Genomic DNA, 24,539 nt, shown 5'->3' on the forward strand with positions numbered 1-24,539 from the left:
TTGCAACAATCAAATAGGAAGTGTAGCCAATATCAATAACAAGCATTCGCACAACAATATATTTTAAACCCCGCTCTTTAGACCCCAAGTCCATATCAAGATATTACAATTTAAAAATAGTATGTTAAATTTGTCATGAAACAGGAGGTTGGCTCGGCCTTATGCTTAGAGTGCAAAAACAGGGATTATGTTAGGCTTTTCAGTAGTCCCACAACATACAAATTTGTCTGCTGAAGTGTTTTCATGCACTAAAAAGTTTTTTTTTCTCCAGACTTTTTTGGGTAATTTCCCAACTTCCTTTGCCCAGTGGATGCGCCTACCCTGGGCAATGACGCAGTTGAGTGATAACTTTGGATGGCACTAGCAATCCACAGATTCAACAAATGGAATTAGCTTCTCAGCCCATTTGTATATATATGTAGCGTTCCAATCTTTAGCCTACATCAGACCTATGGGACAAATATAACGACCTGACATTCAACAAAATTCATTGTCTTTGCTTCTCTGTGGGTAAGGGTCTAACAACTCAAAAGTGAGGTAGCCCACATGCAAGATCCCTGTACCTCCACATTGTTCTGTTCAAACATTATATTTCGGATTTATACGCTTCGTGTAACCTCTTAGTGAACTGTTGATTATCTAGTCTTCATCCTTGAAACAATATAAAAGATTATTTAACTAGTCCAATCCGGCTTTCACTTGTGACAGATTTTAGAGTATAATAGTCTGTCAGATTTCCAGAATATCACTGCCAAGGGTTTAAATGTAACCACCGAAACTCTTACAACTAGTGCTTAAAGCTGCTTCTCTGAAAACTTCAGAGTGTTTTTTCGTTTTAGTTTTTTCCCCATAAGAAACAGGTTCTCTCGAGTCAAATGGTAGGCCTCTTTGATGGCCAGTTATTGATGCTTAAGAGTAACCGAACACCGCCTCACATTCTGGCAGTAGTGCACCAAAGGGTTTAGCTTTGCCCACTTCACTCAAACTGTGGTTTTCTACATCTCAGTTGGAGTGCCACTGAAATACCACAGCCAGGTGACATTGTTGTGCCCTTGCTAGAGGTGATATTTTATAACGGTATATGGGATACCATCACGAGTAAGGGTACCCTTATGAACATGATGTTATTCGTCAAATAAGCAGCCTTCCACATAACTTTACTGATAACACCACAAACTGGCAGCAGTCCAGAGGAGTTCAGATTTTTCTGCCTCATACTAACAGCGACCAACATGGGTGAAAGTAGTTACTCTAGGGGCACATGGGTTCACTCTTAAAAGTCTAGATTCTCCAGGTATTAGAACTCAAAGGTTGGTCGAGAGAAAGCCAGATACTTTTGTACCATGGAGAATAGCTGCACCCCGAAAAGGAAGATCTTATTAGGTTTTTTGGGGTTTGAGCTGGTTTCAGCCAACTTTCATTTGAATGATAACCCAAACAAACTTCTCCTGAAATCAGATCTCTTTTGGATAAGGAACAATGGGAACCCCTAATTTGTAGTTCCAGAGGGCAATATGCTATCACTAATAATCTCAAAACATCACCCATCATGTGGCTCTCTGCAGTTCACAATTCTAGGCCTAGCACCAACTTTCATACTCCAATATTAATTAGTGTGAACTGAAAAAGTTGCTCAAGTCCTAACCTACATTTTGTAGGATTGTGCCAAAAAACTAGCCTTACTCGAGCAACAATGGCAAGCTATAGGGACTTATTCTAAACTAAAAGAGGTCTAGGTATTGCCATTGCAGTGCAAGTTTCTCAGCATATACGAATCGGACTCACTTGGAAGCTGGTATCTGGCATTTTAAAAGGTTTTCCTAAGCAAAGGAAGCTGCTGCAGAGCTCCGTCACCGAAAACCCCTATCCTCGGGCTCTGTGACGATACTGCATTGTGTTCTCCCTGCGTCGTGCTTTCTATGACTTAATCAACCCCTGGTTCCTCAATAACATTGAGGCTTCCTTAAATGAGTGTAAATATACATTTTAAAATTCTACTGGTTCGGAGATGTGGAATAAATGGGCCTGGCTGGAACACTAATTAATGCCAAACCTTGGCACAATCACGTGCCAGTCCAATAAAACCCAAACAGTAATTGAAATATAAAATTTTTAATTTCTTTGCCTGTTTATATTCACTGAGAGGATCCAAGCGTTAAACACCTAGAAACCAAGCAAAGTACAAAGTGTTTTATTCATTAGGGCTGTATACCATAAAACAGAAATTCTTAACCTGTGGACCCCAGGAATTCTGTGGTGCCTACTCAAGAGGTCCACAACTATTTAGAAAATTACCAGAATAATAAGGCATAAATAACATTCTTTGCAAATTAAAATATTTCATGATTGGTGTATTTGTTTCCTACATACTTGTTACTATATTTGTGTATTGTTTTAAGGTTCATATCATACAAATTACTTCAGCTGGGGTCCCCAGCTTCCACTAATAAATTCTGTAGAGCCCAACTGAATCAAGCGGTCAAGAATTGCCGCCCTAAAACATAATTCCAGGCATCAGAACGCTTTACATAATTTTAGATTATGAGAACAGTTTTTAAAACTATAACTGAGTATTACATATGTGGATTTCATCTATAACTCGCAATACTAGTAGGTCGAGGTAGAAGAGTGGTTAAATACAGATTTGCATACTTACCAGACGATCTTACATTTTTAAGACACGGGGTGATTAAGCGATGAGCTGAAAATCATAGGATATTGGGCAGAGGGAGATACTGAAACCAGTTCTAAAGTCGGCAGCTGTAGAATGCCTCCATACATCTGAAAAAGCTCATGAGTCAGATTACATTGTCAAACCTTGTGTTACTCATGGAGTGGTCTTGCGCATCTAAACATGCTGTGGGATTATACATTTCTGGTGCTTTGTCCAAGACATAATCTTGCCCACATTTTCTCATTTTGGCAGACAGACCCGATAGGTTTCTTGTACAAAAAACTCATGTCATATGTCTCCTGGCAAGTGCTCTACATGATGAGTAGCAAATTGTTATACTCTGTTGGATTATAGTCTGTTTAAAGTTTAAGTGGATGTCAACCTTCCCCATGACCAAGCTGTGACACCAAAGATAGGTGACCAATTATTGTAGTGGGAAAAGGCCTTATTAGATGGAGCCAGTTAGATGATTACCTAATCATTCACACTTGGAAATTTGTTTACTATGTACTAATGTTCCTCCCCTTGCCCATTTCCTATGAATGTCTGAAGTGCAAAAAAAAAGTGCTTGGGTAGAGGTGAGCACCCAGAGTGAGCCCTCCACTGTATATGTGTAGCCACTAAGATGTAGACTGCTCAGTTGAGCTAGTGGAAGTCTGTCCCTACTGTACCACTCTCCTTGCATGTCCTTCTGCTTTCTATGTCAATTTCCCCCTCCACCTGGTGTACATTATTATAGAGTCAAATAAGTCAGTCTGATCTTGACTACACAGTGCATAAAAAGGAAGGATATTTGGTTGCACTTAGCCAGAACTCAAACCAGAACTAGCAACTCAACTTAGGACCTGACCAGTCTAACCCATAAACAAAGTAATTGCCAAAAGGCAAAAACTGGACTGCACACCTTTAGGACTGTTGAGCTGATCACTTCTCCCCCACGCCCCGAGTTTTGTGTTGCTAAAAAAACAAAAAATACTAGGGAAGCAAGACAAAGTGGAAGTTTCACATGAACCTGGTTCTCTTAGAGGTTTGCAACATGAAGAAAAATGTATTTCATTCTGATTTCCCCCCCACAAGGTTTCCTCCCCACTCCCTAGTTTGACCATGATCCAGATTCCACTGAGATGAGCACTCACTGACAGAAGAAGTCCTATCCTTGTAATCCAATATCAATCCTCCTGAGAGGACTAGCCAGCACTTCCTTTTGTTATGCGATTCCTACGAGGTTACTAGGACTGTGTATATGACAACAAGAACTTAATAATAGAGACTTAGTCTACCTACATAATCAGTAACTGTTGGTTTGTTTTGGCTAGTTCACAGTACCCCATCCTAACCTGACCTGGATAAATAGATTTTATGGGTAACCTTGAACATGACACTGATTCCCAAGTAATCAGTGGAAACAGATCTAACCCTTTCGTTTGGTCACTCTTGCATGTCCATGGTAAACACAAGAAAGATATGAAAATGCCCTTTCAGAACATTTATTGAAATGATCATATTCTTGTATAAAAAGCATGAGCTGCATTTATTAGAAAGAAGAGACAGGTTACTGTAATCATTGTTAGAATGGTAAACAATACAAACAATTCAATGATGGTAATTGTTCCTAATGTTACTCAACTCTTATCTCTAATACTATGTTAAAGAGCACAGCAGGAATACCCTTCTGCCAGATCAGTTCGGATAGTGTACAGGTTATCTTATCTCGCAGGATAGAGTCAGCAGGGCTGCATCTCAGTCACAAATCACAGCGGTTCAATGATCAGCTGGGGTAAAGTGCTCCTCTCAAAGAGTAGCACTGACGCTGTTTATATAATAAAACACTTATCACACTGTGACAGAGGTACAAAACTGCTACTATGGTTCGTCTAGCACAGGTGGGCTGTCTCCTAACCAGCACAGACAAAGAAAACAAAGGCCTTGCATTCCGATTACACATTCAGTCCGGGGACGTACAGACTACAGGGCAAAATGCCTTCCAGAAATCAATGAGTGCGCAGCACATTTTCGTGATAGTGTAAAAATTAGAAAAGCTGTCCAAATGCGGGCCATGCAACACTTTCGGACTACAAAAGCATTTAAAGAGCTTACATCATCTACAAAGACTGCTCTAGCACAAGAGGCTCTAACATTCATGGCTAAATTCTTCAGCACAGCACTACATGTCCCTGGCATCCTTTGCATAAAACATGATTATGTTTTTAACCCTGTTGTCACTACACACTCCATACTGCTGCTCACCGAAGAGTTACCATTAGGTAGATGAAATATGAAGAAGAGATTTTATAGATCTTGTATGCAAGTCAGCCTCTTCCTTTCCTGGCATATGACCCAAGTATTCTGGAGGTTTGAGGTACAGCACTGGCTAGAAGCAGTCAGTTATTTAGGTTTCAATTAAGTCTAGATCATAATTTTAAATCAACTCTACAGGTTTGAGGGAGAGGTTTTCAGTTTTAGTCAGGGACCACAAGAAGGTATGAACATGCATGGGTTGACATTACTTGCGTTTAGTGTAGGCCTTCTCAATTTGGCTGGATTCTCAGAGGGTGTTTGTAAGGGGTTTAAAGGCCTGCACTTGTTGTACATGTAGGATAAAATAAGGTCATTGATATCTCTGGAAAGATCTTATGAGGTTGTATTGGTTGGAGTCTATTATTGCAAGATATACTTCTGCATGGTCTCCAGTCAATTAGTAGAAAAGGTGGCAATAAAGCGACCCTCGATATTCTTTTCAAGATCCTGAAGAGAGGAGTTTGGCTTAAAGAAGAAGAGGTTATGTTATACCACTTAATAAGCCAGTCATCATAGTCTTGATTGATTGGCGAGAGGAATTTCATCATATTTTGTTGCATTACAGATATGATCATGATCTATTTATGTGTCTGGTTAGAGGTGGAGCTCCACACCATGTCAAGGTGATTAAGGGGAAATAGGACTCCACTAGTAAAACCAGATGGGTGGGTAGTTGTTTCGAATATGTTTTCAAGATCTGCAAGTTGTTTATGGGGGTTTGTTCCATTGCGAGTAACTCCAGGCCGGTAAATCATTAGTGGGATTCATATTTTATGGTCACAGAGAAGGAAGGTGTAAACATTTATTGTATTCTCCCTAGAAACTTGATGAATGAGGAGGGAAGACAGTGGAAGGATTAGGATTCAAATAACCGTAGTCCACATGTTTCATTTAAATTATTCCCATGTTTGTTAATGGTGAGAAAGTTGGTGAAGATTTTTTTTAAAAGAAATTAGAGTATTCCTATTCACTAGCACCAAAGGCTCAGGAAGGTGATGTTTATATTCTAATTTACCCATTTCAGTGGTGATCACAGGTCTTCTAACTTGACCTTTCCTTTAACTCCTTCGTCGCCATGGACGTAATGGTTACATCCATGGCAGCGCCCGTGTGGTGCCATGGACGTAACCATTACATCCTGCGACTGGTCCTCGGGGAAGTGCTAGCGCTCCCCCGAGGGCCGCCCCCCCACCCCAGGGCTGAAAGGGGAATCCCTTCCCCTTCCACCCCAACCCCCCCACCCCCTCGTGACGTCAGCGCGCGAGCATGCGCTGACAATCACAGAGCCTCCCCCATCGCGCTGGAAGCTTTGCATTTCTCCTCCGATCACGTGGGGGAGGCCGAGAGAGGCTTCAAAGGGAAGGAAATGTATTTCCTTCCCTTTGAAGTCTCTCTCTGCGTTTTGGCAGCCGGATTGAAAGCAATCCGGCTGTCAAAACGCCCGCTAGACACCAGGGATTTTTTTTTTTTTTTATGAAACTGACATAAGGGAGCGACCCCTTGGGCAAGGGTCACTCCCAGGGGGGGGGGGGGCAAATTTATTTTAAGGCCTTTTCTGCCCCCCCCTGGGGGCAGATCGGCCTATTGTTATTAGGCCGATTTGCCCCCAGGGGGGTCAGAAACCTCTAGGTGCAGGGCAATTTTTTAAATTTTTTTTTTTAATTTTTTTTTTTTAGAGATGGGGAGCGACCCCTTAGGCAAGGGTCGCTCCCCTGGAGGGGCAAATTGTATTTAGGCCATTTCTTCTGCCCACTTAGGGGGCAGATCGGCCGATTTTAGGTCAATCTGCCCCCAAGGGGGGTAGAAACCACTAGGCACCAGGGATCTTTTTTTTTTGCGCCGTCACGCAAGGGGAGCGACCTTGTAGGCAAGGGTCGCTCCCCGAGGGTGGGGGGGCACATTTATTTTAGGCCATTTCTGCCCCCCCCCGGGGGCAGACCGGCCTATTGTTATTAGTCGATCTGCCCCCGGGGGGGGCAGAAACCTCTAGGCGCCAGGGCAATTTTTTTTTTTTTTTTTTTTTTTTAAGAGATGGGGAGTGACCCCTTAGGCAAGGGACGCTCCCCTGGAGGGGCAAATTGTATTTAGGCCATTTCTGCGCCCCTTGGGGGCAAACCGGCTGATTTTAGGTGAATCTGCCCCCAAGGGGGGGCAGAAACCACTAGGCACCGGGGATCTTTTTTTTTGCGCCGTCACGCAAGGGGAGCGACCTTGTAGGCAAGGGTCTCTCCCTGGGGGGGGTGGGGTGGGAGGGCAAATTTATTTTAGGCCATTTCTGCCCCCCCGGGGCCGGCTGAGCTAGAAGCCAAAATCCACAGGTAGGCACTTTGCAAAAAACACCTCTGTTTTCTGTAAAAAAAATAAAAAAAAAATAAAAGGATGTGTCCACGTTGTGTTTTGGGCCATTTCCTTTTGTGGGCACTAGGCCTACCCACACAAGTGAGGTACCATTTTTATCAGGAGACTTGGGGGACTGCTGGGTAGAAGGAAATTTGTGGCTCCTCTCAGATTCCAGAACTTTCTGTCACCGAAATGTGAGGAAAATGTGTTTTTTTAGCCACATTGAGGTTTGCAAAGGATTCTAGGTAACAGAACCTGGTCAGAGCCCCACAAGTCACCCCATCTTGGATTCCCCTAGGTCTCTAGTTTTCAAAAATGCACAGGTGTCGTAGGTTTCCCTAGCTGCCGGCTGAGCTAGAGGCCAAAATCTACAGGTAGGCACTTTGCAAAAAACACCTCGGTTTTCTTTTAAAAAATGGGATGTGTCCACGTTGTGTTTTGGGGCATTTCCTGTCGCGGGCGCTACGCCTACCCACACAAGTGAGGTATAATTTTTATCGGGAGACTTGGGGGAACATAGAATAGCAAAACAAGTGTTATTGCCCCTTGTCTTTCTCTACATTTTTTCCTTCCAACTATAAGAGTGTGTGTAAAAAAGACGTCTATTTGAGAAATGCCCTGTAATTCACATACTAGTATGGGCACCCCGGAATTCAGAGATGTGCAAATAACCACTGCTCCTCAACACCTTATCTTGTGCCCATTTTGGAAATACAAAGGTTTTCTTGATAGCTATTTTTTACTCTTTATATTTCAGCAAATGAATTGCTGTATACCCGGTATAGAATGAAAACCCACTGCAGGGTGTAGGTCATTTATTGGCTCTGGGTACCTAGAGTTCTTGATGAACCTACAAGCCCTATATATCCCCGCAACCAGAAGAGTCCTGCAGACGTAACGGTGTACTGCTTTAAAAAATCTGACATTGCAGGAAAAAGTTACAGAGTAAAACGTAGAGAACAATTGCAGATTTTTTCACCTCAATTTCAATATTTTTTTTTACAGTTATTTTCTGTAGGAAACCCTTGTAGGATCTACACAAATTACCCCTTGCTGAATTCAGAATTTTGTCTACTTTTCAGAAATGTTTCGGTTTCTGGGATCCAGCATTGGTTTCACGCCCATTTCTGTCACTGACTGGAAGGAGGCTGAAAGCACACAAAAAATCGTAAAAATGGGGTATGTCCCAGTAAAATGTCAAAATTGTGTTGAAAAATTGGGTTTTCTGATTCAAGTCTGCCTGTTCCTGAAAGCCGGTGATTTTAGCACCGCAAACTCTTTGTTGATGCCATTTTCAGGGGAAAAACCACAAGCCTTCTTCTGCAGCCCCTTTTTCCCCTTTTTTTTGAAAAAAACGAAATTTTCACTGTATTTTGGCTAATTTATTGGCCTCCTTCTGGGGAACCCACAAAGTCTGGGTACCTCTAGAATTCCTAGGATGTTGGAAAAAAAGGACGCAAATTTGGCGTGGGTAGCTTATGTGGACAAAGTTATGAGGGCCTAAGCGCAAACTGCCCCAAATAGCCAAAAAAAGGCTTGGCACCTGAGGGGGAAAAGGCCTGGCAGCGAAGGGGTTAAGGAAACGTTACAGTGCCATTGCAATTCACTGTTGATGTGGGTGATCTTGATCAAAATGAGGTTGTTGTGCCTACTAAACTGATGTTCACAGAACACTTTCAATATAGCAAACACTATTAACAATCCCAAGGGTAGGTCATACGGGTGAGACTAACAATGTGCAGTCTAATGATCCTTTGTGTGTAGGATGCAACAGGATAACCTCCATGTAGTGATTTATAGCTGTTTGTGCAATGTTATGGGATACCTTTGTTCCCTTGTTTTCTTTCTAACAAAGTTAGCAGCAAGATTGACAAATTCTACCTTGGTAGTACAAGTGTAACCTAAGCTGCCTTCCATTTTTCTTGTTGTGCGCCATTCCTCTTTGGTCTCCATTGCTCTTTTCCACCAACCAGATGGCAAGTTGAGGGTGCCAGCAGATATGTGAAAAAAGCCATTGCAGAACTGCCGTTTCTGCACAGTAAATATAATTTCAATGTGGGCATCACCCTCTGGTTGCTTAATGCAATGGAGTTTATCAGCTCCAGTCTACGGTTGGACATCTTTCTTTTGCAACATCACAAAATAAAATGGACAAAGTGTTGAAAATCCCGTCACAGATCTGGGTTTAATCTATTGTTATTTTGCTTGCCACGCCACCCCCAGTGAGGACCCAGCTGTATGCAAATCATTCTCCACCCTGCTCCCCATGGGAACAGTCCAGCCCGAACAGCCAAGCCATGTCCTCCCTGGACCAGAAACAAGCCTCCTGGGACCAGTGTTGTGGCATCACCTCATATCAGCCAGGATAGCTTGTGATCTCTACAAAGACGGCCATCTTATATTTGTATATGTAGCCTTTGTCTGTAGGCAGCAGTTGGCTAATGCATTAGCAGGCTGAAACAATTTGAGTTTCGTCACAACGTGGTAGTAAGTTCCAAGCTCACAATATATAGCTACTACACAGGTGGTGTTTCTTAAATTGATAGGATATATTTTTGTATTGTGTGCTTACTCAGAGTGGAAGTTGCAAGTACTTCCAAGGTAATAACCATAGTATTTATTAACCATAGCATTAAAGCAATAGATGTCAACATTATGTTATTTGATTTTGTAAAGGGCAAACAAATCACTCCCGGGGTTCTCTTGGTGTGATGTGGTGTACTCTAATACACGACAGCAATGACCAAAGAAGTTAGAAGAGCCAGGTTTTAAGCAATTTCTTAAATGGAGCTAAGTCAGGACAGGCTTGTATGCACAAAGGTAGTTTAGTCCATTGATGGGGGGGGGGGTGTTCCAGATTATGAAAATGATTGTCCGAACACGGTGAGGGCAAACTAATGATTGCCCACTGGATCTAAGGTTGCACGTGGGAATGTAAAACTAACTTATTCCACATTTAACAGGGACCATTCCCAAAAAGAGGCCTGTGGACTAGGCAGAGCAGTTTAAAAAGGGAATGCTTTACTTTTTTGTCGGAAGCCAGTGCAAAGCTGTCAGGGGTTGAACATAGAGATCATTCATTTAGTCTCCTGGAAAAATGGCAAACCATTCAAGAAGCCAAACTGCCTCTTCTCAGTAACCGGTTTCAGAAGACTGCCACCTGGAACGTAGTATGTAAAAAAAAATGTAAAAAGCGATGGACGAAAAAAAAGCCTCACGGTCTGTTGGACTGAGCCCGTTCTGAAAATGTGGTCTTCATGTTTGTAGTACTGAAGTTGTAGGTTGGAACTGAATCTTCGATTCTGCAACAGGACGAATTAAAATTGAAAAGCTTGCAAGTTCTGGAATGTAATAGCAAAACAGACACTGGTGACTGAAGAATAACCAAGCCAGGAACTGTAGCAACAGGTCGGGGCTGGACGGCATGAATGGATTCTCAAAGGACAATCCTGGAGTGAAGAAATAATGACACAGTAAACTGCATTATTGTGAATGAACTACAAGTCCAAAATGCCTTATGCAGACGCAAAGGAAGGAATGTGACAGCAGGAGCTGGACTGCCACGATCCACTGGGCGGTCACTATTATTTCCTTTTCCCAATAAAAGCAAGTGTGCTGCAGGAACAAAAATTATATTCCTTTGCCAAGATGCCACCTTGGGTAAAAAAATAAAGACTTCCACTCAGTGCCGGATTAAACCCTGTGGAGGCCCCTAGACAGACGAAATTTGGGGGTCCCTTAGCAAATTATCTCCTAATACATTTTTAATTTTACCTACCAGCAACTTTATTAAACCAATTTTATTGCACAAAACGAAACATTCCATGTACTAGTTTGCGCTGATTTATTTTTTTTTTTTTTTTTTTTTTTTTAAACAAACTGAGCCGACAGAAGAGGCGCTTTCAAGATACAAACATGTGAATCTGTTGTCTATGGTTTATGTACTTTAAATGGTTAATGGTACATTAATACAGTATTTTCTCATTTCTTGAGCGGATTCATTTTTTCTATCTTTTGGAAGCAATTTAAGAAAGCTTGATTGTAATTTTCTTTCAAGATCAAATCAATATTATTTAGATCTGTTGTCACAGGCCCCTAAAAGGTGTGGAGCCCAAAGGTGTGGTTTGCTCAGAGGAGGGCTTAAAAGGGGCAGCCTGTTTTCGCATTACATCATTCTGATGGATACAACTACCTGTGGATTCCTCACCTCATGAATACTCCCATGGCGCCAGCATTCTACGGAAATCTTCTTACTAGTCTCTGCACGTCGACGAGGACGTCACTGTCTCGCACGCGACGCCGTCTGACGTCATACAGGCAATAAGAGGTCCTCGACGACGTGCGGACGTCAGTTCCCTTTTTTCCGTGCATTCGAAACGGTTATCTTCGAGGGAGCAACTGTTACTCTTGCGGTTACAGTGTATATCTTGCTGCGTACTCTTTCTCTGTGGAAATAATGTCGCAGAGAAAGTCTGGATTTAAGCCTTGTCGTGAGTGTGGAGGCAAGATGTCGGTGACGGATCCTCATTCCGATTGCATTTGGTGTTTGAGCTCCGACCACGACGTCTCGACTTGTGATTCGTGTCAGCACATGAATCCGAAGGCCATTAAAGAACGCGAGGCGAAGCTGTTTATGGCCAAGTCAAAGGAGAAGCATCACAAGAAAAAGTCTTCTCCAAGATATCGGCGTCATCGAGTCTCCCGGCGCCGTAGAGAATCTCGGCGTCATTCAAGGGAGGCTCGTTCCAGGTCTCCGGATCGGCGCCGGAGGACATGGGAGGTCAGCCCCACGGTGACGCCGCATCCTTCGACGCCGTTGCTCTCTCCGACGTCTCCAACTTCGCCTGGACAGGCGTCGGTGATTGAGGTATTGGAGCCTCAGGTGTTTTCTCCGGCGCAGACGCCGAGGCCGGCGTCGGGGTCGCCTCCGAGTCAGGCACCCCAGTATCCGGCTTTTCCCACCCCTGGAGCCGATAGTTCCGCATTCTTGAATGCGATGTATGCCATCTTCCAACAGATGGCTCCAGGGGGTGCTCCGGCTGGGCCTTTGGCCTTTTCTTTGGGTGATCCTGCGCCTCTTCGGCCGGCACCCTTTATGCCCTTTCTCCCGTTTGGGAACGTGGGCTCGGCGCCAGTGTCGGCGCCGGTGGCCGCTCCGATGGCTTCGGAGGGATTGGCCCCAGGGATTTCCATCCCGTCGACGTCGAGATTTCGGCCTGTGACTCCGGTGGGTCCATCCGTTTCATCTGCTCTTCAGTCGGCGCCGAAGTTACCTGTGGCGCCGGATGCGGCGTCGGTGGCTTCGGAAGATCGGCGCCGATCTCCGACTTCGGCGGAGGTGTTGTCGACTCCGCGGATTGAGCAACGACTGCATTCAAGGAGGCGTGCTCTCCGGGTACTAGAGGAGCAGGAGTACCAACGAGCCCTAGAGGAAGGAGAGCTAGAGGACTCGGGTGATGGGCTGCGTGGACTGGAGTCGGCCAGTGGGCTGGACACTTCCCCTGAGTGGGACCTTTCGTCCCCGGGGGAATATACCGAGGAAGCTGCTTCCTTTCATACAGTGGTACGGAAGGCAGCTAGTTTTTTGGACCTGCCTTTGCCGGTGGTGGAGGCGAAACAAAACCTTTTGACAGAGGTGTTGCATCCGGCCTCAGCCGCGGCGGAGCCTCTATTACCTTTTAATGACGCTCTGCTGGATCCGGTTTTAGAGGTGTGGAAGAAGCCGGCATCTTCCCCAGCAGTTCACAGAGCCGTGGCCAGGAGGTATCGGACGGCTCCAACTGATCCTGGTTTCCTATCTAGGCACCCTACGCCGGAGAGCTTGGTTGTGCAGGCCTCCTGTTCGTCCAAATCAGCGCCTGGTTCTTTCCCGACGGTGCCTGGGGACAGAGACTCAAAAAAGCTAGAGGCGCAGTCGAAGAAGATTTTTTCGTCCTGCAGTCTGGCGTTAAAAGCCACTAATGCGACCTGTATCCTGGGGAGGTATATTCATGCTCTGATGAATGACATCTCCTCTTCGTTTACAGAGCTTCCCCAGGGTCTTTTGGATCTTGTCTCTGATGCCCAGGCTGCTGCGACCCAAATTATCCAGACGGGACTGGATACCACCGACTCGGTAGCCAGAGCAATGGGCACAACTGTGGTGGAAAGGAGACAGGCCTGGCTACGTAACTCGGGCTTTTCGGCAGATGTACAGTCCACATTGTTGGATCTCCCGTTTGATGGGGACAAACTGTTTGGGGCTAAGGCTGATTCGGCCTTGGAACGTTTTAAGGAGAGCAGGGCCACGGCTAAGTCGTTGGGACTCCAAGCTCCTTCTTCCACGGCCTCTTCCAGATTCTTCAGGAGGTTTCGTGGATTTGGGCGTGGCTCTTCCTCCTCTTCCTTTCGGGGAAGATATCAGCAACCTGCCTCTTCCCACCCCTATAGATCTTTTAGGGGGAGGGGTAGGGTCCGCACCAGGGGAGCCTCTCAGCAGCACTCTGCCTCTTCCTCATCCTCTGGCGGGGTGCAGCAGGGGAAGCAGCCTTAGGCTTCCACCATTTCCCACTCACTCCTCTCCTGTAGGGGGAAGATTACAGCATTTTCTCACCAAATGGAAGACTGTTAAGTCGGACACCTGGGTTCTCAGTGTTGTGGGAAAAGGCTACACCCTTCCCTTTCGGGAGTTTCCGCCCCTCATCCCGCCCCGCCCTTCGTATTGTTCACAAGAACACCTCCTGTTGCTAGAACAGGAGGTGGAAGTCCTCCTTTTAAAGGGCGCGGTGGAGTTGGTCCCGGAGCAGGAAAGGGGTCAAGGAGTTTACTCAAGGTATTTCCTGATTCCCAAGAAGGATGGTCGTTTGAGACCAATTCTGGACCTGAGGATCTTGAATTGGTTCCTCAAGCAGGAAAAGTTCAAGATGCTGACCCTAGCACAGGTGCTTTTGGCGTTGAACATGGAAGACTGGATGGTGTCTGTCGACTTGCAGGATGCTTACTTTCATATCCCGATACTCAAGTCACACAGGAAGTATCTCCGGTTTGTGGTGGGATCGCAACACTACCAGTTTGCGGTCCTTCCATTTGGTCTTACTTCAGCACCTCGAGTCTTCACGAAGGTGATGTCGGTGGTTGCGGCAGAGCTCAGAAGGAAGGGGATAGCAGTATTCCCTTACTTGGACGATTGGTTGATCAAAGCCAAGTCCCCGGAGCTTGTGTTGCGTCATCTGCAGTCAACAACCCAGTTGTTGTTCGACCTGGGCTTTTCGGTGAACGAGCCCAAATCTCACCTGGAGCCCTCTCAGCGCCTCCTGTTCATAGGGGCAGTACTGGATACGACATTGGGTCGGGCCTTTCCTCCGCCTCAGCGGATTCAAGATATTCAGGATTTGGTTCCAATGTTTCGAAACGGAGCGGTAGTTCCAGTCCTCAAGGTCCTTCGTCTGCTCGGTCTTTTTGCCTCCTGCATTCTGTTGGTCACGCATGCTCGCTGGCACATGAGGGCTCTTCAGTGGTGCCTCCGAAGGCAGTGGTCTCAACACAGAGGGGATCTGGAGGGTACTGTCAAGATCTCCAGAGATGCTGCTGTGGATTTGAAGTGGTGGATTGCAAGCAACAATCTTTCACAAGGAAAACCGTTCCAGCAGTCGCCACCAGTGGCCAGTCATAACGGATGCTTCCACTCTAGGGTGGGGAGCTCATCTGGGGGATCTGGAGATCAAAGGTCTTTGGTCTCCAGAGGAACAGATTTTTCACATCAATCTGTTAGAGTTACGGGCTGTACGTCTGGCTCTCAAGGCCTTCCTCCCTTCCCTTCGTGGTCAGTCGGTACAGGTCCTAACGGACAATACTACCACGATGTGGTACATAAACAAGCAGGGAGGAGTGGGGTCGTACCTTCTCTGCAGAGAAGCTCTTCGACTATGGTCCTGGGCAAAGGACCATCGGATTTGCTTGATAGCAAACCATCTGGCCGGAGTCTTGAACGTGCGTGCGGACAGTCTCAGTCGCCACTTCTCGGCAGACCACGAGTGGCGTCTCCATCCAGATCAAGTCCGTTTAATCTTCCAGAAGTGGGGGTTTCCTCGGGTAGATCTGTTCGCCACTCGAGAGAACGCGCATTGTCCGTTGTTCTGCAGCCTTCAGTATCCGATGCAGGAAGCATTGGGGGACGCGTTTCAAATGACCTGGTGCGGCCAGTTGCTTTACGCGTTTCCTCCCATACCCTTGATTCCTCGAGTATTGAGGAAGATTCGCCAAGACCGGGCTCTAGTAATCGTAATAGCTCCGGATTGGCCAAGGAGGGTGTGGTACTCCGACCTTCTCCAACTCTCAACGTGCCCGCCGCTCCGTCTCCCTTTCAGGGCAGACCTCCTCTCGCAGTCGCAGGGGCAGGTTCTACACCCCAACCTCCAGAGTCTGCACCTACATGCCTGGAGATTGAACGGGGCAACCTGAGTTCCTTCTCTCTCCCGCCTGAGGTAGTGGATGTTATATTAGCGGCCAGGCGACACTCCACTAAATCTATCTACGCTAATAGGTGGTCTAAATTTGTTGCGTGGTGTGGAGAGAGGCAGATTGATCCTTTACAAGCTCATCTATCGGACGTTTTGTCTTTTGCTCTATCTCTGGCGCAGAAAGGTTGTGCAGTGGCTACCATTAAAGGTTATTTATCGGCCTTGTCAGCCTTCATATGTCTTCCAGACCAACCATCTTTATTTAAATCCCCTATTGTTATCAGATTCTTGAAAGGTCTTCTAAATCAATATCCTCCAAAGCCATTCGTTATGCCGCAATGGGATTTGTCCTTAGTCCTGACTTTCCTTATGGGGTCCCCTTTTGAACCTATGCATTCTTGCCCCTTAAGGTATTTGTTTTTAAAAACAGTCTTCCTGATAGCTATAACATCAGCAAGGAGAGTGAGTGAGTTGCAGGCCTTATCAGTAAAACCCCCTTATACAACTTTTTATGGGGATAAGGTGGTGTTGAGGACCAAGGCTGCTTTCCTCCCGAAGGTTGTTTCACCCTTCCATTTGGCTCAGGCAATTACTTTGTCCACGTTCTATCCTCCGCCTCATCCTTCCAAAGAGGAAGAAAGACTGCACCGTCTGGATCCAAAGAGAGCGTTGAGCTTCTTTATCAATAGAACAAAGGATTTCAGGCTGGAGGATCAGCTGTTTATTGGATACGTGGGCAAGAGGAGAGGAAAGGCAGTCCACAAGAGAACACTATCCAGGTGGGTTGTTCTTTGCATTAAAATATGTTACTCTTTGGCAAAGAAGGATCCTCCTGAGGGCATTAGAGCTCATTCCACCAGAGCTAAGTCGGCCACTTCGGCCTTAGCCAGAGGTGTTCCTGTGGTCGACATCTGCAAGGCCGCAACTTGGTCGTCCCTTCACACTTTTGCAAAACATTACTGTTTAGATTCTGAGGTTAGAAGGGACGGCCATTTTGCACGGTCAGTGCTGCAGGATTTCTTGGTTTGACCATTTAGGCACCCACCGCCGGGCGTGGTACTGCTTTGGGACTCTATTCATGAGGTGAGGAATCCACAGGTAGTTGTATCCATCAGAAGAACGAGTTACTTACCTTCGGTAACGACTTTTCTGGTGGATACATTAGCTACCTGTGGATTCCTCACGGTCCCACCCGCCTCCCCGTTGCCTTTATGGTCTTGCCAAGTAATCCTTGAGTGCGCTCCTCTTGATCTTTGAGGGTGCAATAGATGTATATATATAATATATTTATTTATATATATATATAGGTATATGTGTATATATCTTTATGTATATACTTGGTGTGTGTATATATTTTTAAAAGAAAGAGTTTTATATATATATATATATATATATATATATATATATATATATGTACATAAAAAAGATTTACAGTTATTCATACAATGTGGTGTATTTTTACAATATAATGGATGTTGCTTTGTTCTTTCATTGCATTGCCTGGTTGTTCTCATGCACGTAAAAAATGATTGGTACTGACGTCCGCACGTCGTCGAGGACCTCTTATTGCCTGTATGACGTCAGACGGCGTCGCGTGCGAGACAGTGACGTCCTCGTCGACGTGCAGAGACTAGTAAGAAGATTTCCGTAGAATGCTGGCGCCATGGGAGTATTCATGAGGTGAGGAATCCACAGGTAGCTAGTGTATCCACCAGAAAAGTCGTTACCGAAGGTAAGTAACTCGTTCTTCTGGACTAATCCGACCGGAGTTAGACCCTCAATTGTGGATATGTTAAGGAGACAAAGCAGCACAACTGGATAATCGGGGGTGGGTGGGTTTACTAGTCTGGCTGCTAGAGCATGTAATGGGATGGAACCTGCCCCTCCCCCCTTCATTCAGATCTAAGCAAGCTAAGCGATATTGCGGCTGATGACTGGCAGGAAACTCCGCCACTATGATCCACAGAGTAGCTGCAGGTACAACGGACAATGCTAGCAACCTTGGTTCAAGAAAATATCTGAAATGAGATAATTCGGTACTTCAACACTGTTTCTGATTTGGCAGACCTTGTTTCCAGGTGCTCCCAAACCTCTCGAGGCATCGGGTCACCTCACCACTATCTGGATGCTATCATTCAAGGCATTATGGCCCGCGCTCTGACAGTAGGAGATCACGTGCTGCTGTGTGTAAAATGCAGGGTGCCTTTTGTCACATAGCCATAACATGCGTGGAGATAGATTCGAGGCTAGCTGTCCTATCCTCTACTGCTGATATTTTTGTTGCTGAGTTAGCATCAGTAAGTGAGCAGACCTCAGCTCACGAATCTCAAATCATTGATGTTCATTGGAAATTGGAGGACTTTGGGAATCAGCAAGAATATGGCAGATTACGGGTGCTTGGGTTCAGGGAGTAGGTTAAATGTGAAGACCCAAAATATTTTATCATTAAACTTTTTCAAGCTGCTTTCCCGGATATCCCTGGGTGGGATTTGCAACTGGAGGTGCAACAAGCACATACATTCTCTCGTAGGGGATTTCCATGATAGTCATAAGCATTGAATAGTTCCGCGCGCCTGCGGGGACCCCGGAGCACTGATGTGAAGTATATTCTTAAGTGCAAACACCAGCCGTTTAAAGAAAAGGTCTGTCAAAAAACACTTAAGAATAACATTGTGCAGCCTATGTGAACAGCTACACATGCCAAATTGTTGAAAAGAAAATCAATAGTAGTGTAAATTCATGTTCAAACACCTATTTATTCTAGAAATGTAATAACAAATACATTCTCATACTTTATTTACACCTCTGATGAGAATAAAACAATGCAGGGCAGTGTAGCCCATAGGCTGCCATTATACAGAATGTAAATAGAGCTGTGCCTTTAAGAAAAGTAAAGTCTTCCTGTTTCCCATCATGCACAGCAAAAGGCAGTTGCCTCAGTTCTTTTTTCCGGCTCCTGCTGACAGGACCCTGAAGCATTGAGCTCTACCTCACAAAAGCTTTTGTGACAGAAATTCATTGAAATATCTTCTGAATTTCATTTTCACTCGACGTTTTTACCTTTGAGTGATCATTTTCTACTGATTTCTGTTAAATTCTGACAGAATTTTGAGGTTTTTCTAGTTAGAAATGCCTTCACTTTTTGATAAATGTCCTTCTTGTGGAAGAAAGAAGGCTAAAACAGATTCACATAGGGTCTGTATAATTTGTCTTCCATCCAGCCACAATCCGGAGTCGTGTGACATCTGTAAAACCTTCTCTAGAAGAACCCTTCGTGACAGAGAGAAGATCCGACTCCAGGCGAAAGAGGACAGGAGAAAAAGTGGCCATTCCACTACAGAGCGAGGAGAAGGTCAGACTTCTACCAGGGCTCAACCTGTTTCCTCCATGACTCCTTCCAGACCTGCTGAAAAACGACTTAGATCTCCGACGACGTCGAGAGCGTCGACGTCGAAGCAGGGAACGGCGCCAACATGTTCGCCGTCGAGGAGTGCTTCGCCGGCGAGAAAACGACATCGTTCGCCGTCGACAGCTATTTCGCCGTCGAGGCGGCGAAGACACCCGACGTCGAGAGGATCTGGGTCGCCGTCGACACGGCGAACACAGTCCACGCCAAGGAGATCCGAGTCGGGCTCGCCGTCGACACGGCGAGGGAGATCGCCGTCGAGAGAGAGTGTTCGCCGTCGGAGGCGTTCACCGTCACTGCACCGACGTCGAGGTTCGTTGTCGAGAGGTTCTCAGCGGCGAGACGAGTCGACGTCTAGAGGCACTCGGCGTCACCGCAGTTCGACGTCGAGGAGTGCTTCGACGTCGAGAAGACCATCTAAGAGGCCTAGAAGGGTTTATACAACCTCAGAATCCTCGGCCTCGCTTATCCTACTTCCAGCATCACCACAGCTCTCACAAAGGCAGTCGCCTTTACCACAGACGCCGGTAACACCTACGGCTCCTCTTCCGGCGCCTCCTCCAGAACCTGTTCCGAGGACTCCAACGCGATCTGCAGGGCGTTCTGGTTATTCCTCGAGACGTACATCTACCTCAAGGCACCGTCGTCAATCACATCATGGACATTCTTCATCGTCCACACGAGACTACTCTCCAACCTTATCAGACTCACCATCCCCAAGAGTGTCTCCCATAGATGATGTCAACACATTTCAGGAGGTCTTAGTGAGAGGGGCAACCAAGCTGAATATCCCGCTAGCAGCTCCAGCCCAATCGACATCAGTAATCTTTGAGACCTTGCATCAAAGGACATCTTCACGACCTTTACTTCCGCTGGTTCCGGGTCTTATTGAACCGGCAATGGACATTTTTCTCACGCCGGCTACAACAAAGTCTGCTCCTTCCAGACTCATTAAAAAGTACCGTCCACCAGAGCAAGATCCTCTATTCTTGAGGTCGGACCCAGTACCAGACTCGGTAGTTATAGTGGCAGCGAAGAAATCGCATTCGACGTCACCGTCTTCCTCTGCTCCCCCAGACAAAGAAAGCAGAAAGATCGATGCTGCAGGAAGAAAAGTATGCTCGACGGCATCTATCACCATGAAAGCAGCTAGTGCCACTGCTTTATTAGGGAGATATGATCGATCCCTCTGGGACTCTATACTACAGTTCTCAGAGCATCTCCCTAGGGACAAAAGGGAAGATTTCCTAGAGGTCGTGAGCGAGGGAGCAATGGTTTCTAACCAGATCATAAGTGCTGCGGCAGATGCTTCAACTCTATCCGCACATAACTATGCTCATGGTATAGCGCTCAGGAGACATGCATGGCTGCGGCTTACATCGCTTAAACCCGAAGCACAGCAGAGGATACAGAACCTGCCTTTCTCAGGCTCCACTTTATTCGGCTCTCATGCCGATGATGAGATGGCCAGAATGAAGTCGGAGCTGGATAACTTAAAAGCGGTAGGCATAGAGCGACCTAAAGAACAGCGAAAGGGATTCCGCCCATATCAAAGAAGACTGTTCACCCACAGGTATCAGGCTCCACATTGGTCGTCTTCACGCCCTCAGCAACAGCAGCAGCAGCAGCATCAGAGGGGCTTCTCCAGAAAGTCGACAAGGGGTCGTTCAACACCTCAGACCCAGACACCTCGACAAACTCCCACGTCTAGGCCCTGAATCTTTGCTTCCCCCTCCTCCGTTACCCACTCCGGTAGGGGGAAGTATCTCAAATCATCTAGACGAGTGGCTACGCATCACAACAGACGCCTGGGTATTGAATATTGTGAGACATGGTTACGCTCTCAGATTCACCAGTTCTCCACCATCTGTTCCACCCAAAACAGCCAACCACCATCTCGAAGCTCTGCAGTTAGAGGTCAATATCCTATTGCAAAAAAGAGCCATAGAACCCGTTCCCATCAGCCAACATGGGAAGGGGATTTATTCGAGATATTTCCTTGTACAGAAAAAAGACAAACAAGAGTTTCGTCCCATCTTAGATCTGAGGACAGCAAACAAATGGATTCGCAAAGAAAAATTCAGGATGTTAGCCTTACACCAAATTTACCCACATTTACGTCAGGGCGACTGGCTATGTGCGATAGATCTTTGCGACGCTTACTTCCATATCCCAGTAGCCAAGAAACATCGAAAATTCCTAAGGTTCACTGTCGGAAAACGCCATTACCAATTTGCAGTTCTACCGTTCGGCCTAAAATCAGCGCCAAGGACTTTTTCCAAATGCATGGCGGTAGTAGCCGCCCACTTGAGGAAACAGCGAATATTCGTCTATCCCTATCTAGACGATTGGCTCATAAAGGCCTCCAGCTATCTCGAGGCACAGCAGCATTTCGAATGGACTCTACAACTGCTACAAAAACTTGGTCTTCAAGTCAATCTTCTGAAATCAACAGCAACACCTGTTCAGAGGTTGCATTACTTAGGGGCCATTGTAGATACCAAGCTAGGAAAGGTGTTTCCTTCGGAGGAACGACGGTTATCGATTCTCCAAAAGTGCAAACAACTGCAGGAAAGACCTCAAGCCACTGCAAGAATAATAGCTTCTCTACTGGGCTCGATGGCGTCTTGTATCCATCTGGTTCCCAATGCTCGTCTCCATATGAGACCATTGCAGGAAAATCTAGAGGATCAGTGGTGTCAACTGAGGGACGATTGGGAGAACAAAGTCCTGCTGTCTCCTCACACCCTACAATCCCTCAAGTGGTGGTGTTTGCCCAGCAATCTCTTGGTGGGGATTCCGTTCCAACAACGACCTCCATCTCAAACCATCGTAACAGATGCGTCACTGCTCGGATGGGGGGCGCACATGGAACATCTTCGAGTCCAAGGCGAGTGGTCACAGAAAGAGAGTCTCTATCACATCAATCTGCTGGAACTTCGCGCAGTCCACCTTGCGCTCAAAGCCTTCCTTCCCTCTCTGAGAACGTAAACTCTCCTTCTTCAGACAGACAACGTGGCCACTATGTACTACGTGAACAAACAAGGAGGCACCAGGTCCAGAATTTTATCCAGAGAGGCCCAGACAATCTGGCATTGGCTTCTAGCCAGGAACCTGTCGCTAGTGGCAACTCACCTGCCCGGCATCCAGAATGTTCAAGCGGATGCCCTCAGTCGGGTAATAAGCGAGAACCACGAATGGGTACTACACGACGACGTCGTTCATTCCATTTTCGCACTCTGGGGTACCCCTTCTACAGACCTATTCGCAACCCCAGAAAACAAAAAATGCCAAAACTTCGCCTCCAGATATTACCATCCAGGGACACTGGGGAATGCCCTATGGATAAGCTGGTCAGGGGCATTTCTTTACGCCTTTCCACCGCTTCCCCTGATTCTGGCAGTTCTCCAGAAGCTGTCCAATGCTCAGACCAAAATGATCCTAATTGCTCCGCAGTGGCCACGCCAGTGGTGGTTCCCAGACCTTCTTCACCGGTCACTCAAACCACACATCAGGCTACCATATCGCCCGGACCTTCTCACGAAGTTCAGAGGGCAGATATCTCATCCCAACCCCTCATCGTTGAGTTTGGCAGCATGGCTCCTGAGCTAGTGCAATATGGACATTTGAACTTACCTCAGGACTGTATGGAAATTCTGAGGGAAGCAAAACGCCCTTCCACACGATCAGCCTATGCAAGCAAGTGGAAGAGATTCTGCATTTGGTGTTTACACAACAACATTGACCCGGTTTCTTGTGGAGAACAATCTATCTTACCATACTTGTTAAGTTTGGCAAAATCGGGCTTACAACTGTCGTCAATAAAAGTTCACTTGGCGGCGATAACAGCATACAGAAAGAGTCCTTCACAAACTTCCTTTTTTCGGATTCCGATTATTAAGGATTTCCTAGAAGGTTTAAAAAAGGTTTTTCCTCCCATTAGAAAGCCTTCTCCTCCATGGGAACTGAACGTTGTCTTATCACGTCTGATGCTGCCGCCATTCGAGCCGATACACAAGGCATCGCTGCAGCATCTCACATGGAAAGCTGCTTTTCTGGTGGCAATCACTTCAGCGCGTAGGGTCAGCGAAATCCAGGCCCTTTGCGCTCAGGAACCCTACACGGTTTTTCATTCTGCAAAAGTGGTAATGAGAACTCATCCAAAATTTCTACCTAAGGTAGTCTCCGACTTCCATGTGAACCAAACAATTTCATTACCGACGTTCTTTCAGAATCCAGCTACTCCTGCTGAGAGAACTCTGCACTCTCTGGATGTAAAGAGAGTATTGAAATTTTACTTGGACAGGACAAAAAGCTTACGAAAATCACAACAGCTTTTTATTAACTATGGCCCAATCAGAACAGGTTTGGGCACATCTAAACAATCTTTATCCAGGTGGATTGTTTCATGTATAATGTTATGTTATCAGTTAGCAAACAAATCCCTTGGTGGTAGACCAAAAGCCCACTCGACCAGAGGGAAAGCAGCTACTGTAGCCTTGATGAGAAATGTCCCTTTGGCAGAAATATGCAAGGCTGCCACTTGGAGGTCGGTCCATACCTTTACTAAGCATTACTGCCTTGATACAGACGCTAGGGCAGATGCTCAGGTTGGACAGGCTTTGCTCAAGAATTTGTTTGCATGATTCATGTTTTTCTCAGTATTCTTATATCGACTCCACCGCGGCTATGGGGATGGGCTTGCTACTCTATTCAATGCTTATGACTATACATGGAAATCCCCTACGAGAGAAGAAATGGTTTCTTACCTGTAACTCCAGTTCTCTCGTAGGGGTATTTCCATGATAGTCATAAGCAACCCTCCCTCCTCCCCGGTGGAGTTGACATAGAACATGAATATTATGGAGGTGGGTACTCCAACAAATGTTTTGTTTTTTCTTCATGTCAGGTAATAGCCTCCAAAAAAGAACTGAGGCAACTGCCTTTTGCTGTGCATGATGGGAAACAGGAAGACTTTACTTTTCTTAAAGGCACAGCTCTATTTACATTCTGTATAATGGCAGCCTATGGGCTACACTGCCCTGCATTGTTTTATTCTCATCAGAGGTGTAAATAAAGTATGAGAATGTATTTGTTATTACATTTCTAGAATAAATAGGTGTTTGAACATGAATTTACACTACTATTGATTTTCTTTTCAACAATTTGGCATGTGTAGCTGTTCACATAGGCTGCACAATGTTATTCTTAAGTGTTTTTTGACAGACCTTTTCTTTAAACGGCTGGTGTTTGCACTTAAGAATATACTTCACATCAGTGCTCCGGGGTCCCCGCAGGCGCGCGGAACTATTCAATGCTTATGACTATCATGGAAATACCCCTACGAGAGAACTGGAGTTACAGGTAAGAAACCATTTCTTCC

This window comes from Pleurodeles waltl, chromosome 1_2 (genome assembly GCF_031143425.1).
Source record: "Pleurodeles waltl isolate 20211129_DDA chromosome 1_2, aPleWal1.hap1.20221129, whole genome shotgun sequence".
In the NCBI taxonomy this organism is placed as follows: Eukaryota; Metazoa; Chordata; class Amphibia; order Caudata; family Salamandridae; genus Pleurodeles; species Pleurodeles waltl.